The sequence below is a fragment of the Apis dorsata genome, unplaced genomic scaffold, assembly GCF_000469605.1.
Source record: "Apis dorsata unplaced genomic scaffold, Apis dorsata 1.3 scaffold_150, whole genome shotgun sequence".
Lineage (NCBI taxonomy): Eukaryota > Metazoa > Arthropoda > Insecta > Hymenoptera > Apidae > Apis > Apis dorsata.
In genome coordinates, this window is record NW_006263441.1 from 23,598 (window position 1) to 25,391 (window position 1,794).

General features: G+C 26.3%; 1 protein-coding gene across 8 annotated transcripts in view; it reads right to left on the reverse strand.

Annotated features, from left to right (window-relative positions):
* LOC102678711 overlaps nt 1-1,794 on the reverse strand; it is a 23,962-nt gene that overhangs the window by 17,630 nt on the left and 4,538 nt on the right. The gene's annotated exons all lie outside the window — the stretch shown is intronic.

Genomic DNA, 1,794 nt, shown 5'->3' on the forward strand with positions numbered 1-1,794 from the left:
AAAACGAATTGAGATATTTTAGAAAATTATATATCATATATTATTAGAAAATTAAAATATTTTAAAAAATTGAGATATTTTTGAAAATTATATATCATATATTGTATATTATAGAAAATTAAGATATTTTAAAAAATTTTTCAGTTTGATTGTCGATTGGATATGTTTCCTTTTATTTTAATTAAGAGATTTTTGCATGTTTCAAAAAAAATAAGAATTTTTTAATTGAAAAATGAAGAGAATTTCAAGAATTTCGATGTTGAATTGCTCACAGATATTTATAATATTTATAATATTATAATAATTTGAAGAACATTTAATATAGAAATTAAGATATTTTAAAAAATTTTCGATTTCAGTTTAATTGGATATGTTTCCTTGTAAGTCAAAAGTGACAGAAGATTTTTGCACTCTCATCCTGTTCCAAAAAGAAGAACAGAAGAATGAAACATTCTTACAAGTTTTGCAACTTCTTGCAAAATCTCTAATTAAGAAGAAAAAGTGAAGAGAATTTCATGAATTTCGATGTTGAATTATTCATAGATATTCATCACGATTAATAATTCGAAGAACACTTAATAGTCAATATAAAAACGAATTAAGATATTTTAAAAAATTTTCGATTTCAATTCGATTGCATATGTTTCCTTGTAAGTCAGAAGATTTTTGCACTCTCATCTTTTTCCAAAAAGAAGAACAGAAGAATAAAACATTCTTACAAATTTTGCAATTTCTTCTCAAAATCTCTAATTTTGAGAAAAAAAAATGAAGAGAATTTCATGAAAAATTCGATGTTGAATTATTCACAAATATTTATCACAATATAGAAGATATTTTAAAAAATTTCCCATTTCAATTCAATTAAATATATATTTCCTTGCAAATCAATAAATTTTTCTCTTCCTGTTCCAAAAAAAAAAAAAAAGAATAAAACTTGATGAACTTCGATACTGAATTATTCACAAATATTTATCACAATATATAAGATATTTTAAAAAATTTCCCATTTCGATTGAATATATATTTCCTTGCAAATCAATAATTTTCTCCTCCTGTTCCAAAAAAAAAAAAAAAAAAAAAAAGAATAAAACGTTCTTACAATTCTTTGCAAGATTTATTTGGAACTATTGTGATGTAACACGACTTCCTGACCCAGTAGTCAGGACGCGTGCATTATAGTAGATCATAATTTTCGTAGAATAAAATCGAATAGAATCGAGCTACTTCTACCGTTCCGCCATCGTTACTCGGTATGGATGGCAAACTCTTGCCTCGATAATAACAATCTACGCTTTTCGAATTGTGGACGTGGCACAGTGAGGCTCGGAATTGCACGTTTCTGCGGGACTAACGATATAAAGGGCTCATTATTCGTAACGAGCAAATAAACCATTTCCTTTGCGGAGGTTCTCTTCAAAAATTGTATAATAATAATAATAATAATAATATAAGCAGAATCGTTGCATTATCCTGCACGATGATGTTCCATGTTTCTATTTCGAAATCGTGGTGTAAACGTTACGATAGATGAAACGATTAAGTTATATTGCTGGTATATCGATCGATTATATTTTTCAAACTGGATTACATCGAAATAATGGTTATCAAGACGATGAACCTTCGTTGTTTGTTCCTTTTTACCAATTTATTTTCCCTTTAAAAACCTTCAACACGTTTACGATTGCGAGTATTAATCTGAAATTAAAATATCTGATAATTCGATCGAATAAAATCTATCGTTACGTTTAATAAAGGGATAAGTGTTTTTTTTTTTTTTTTTTTTTTCCAATTGAA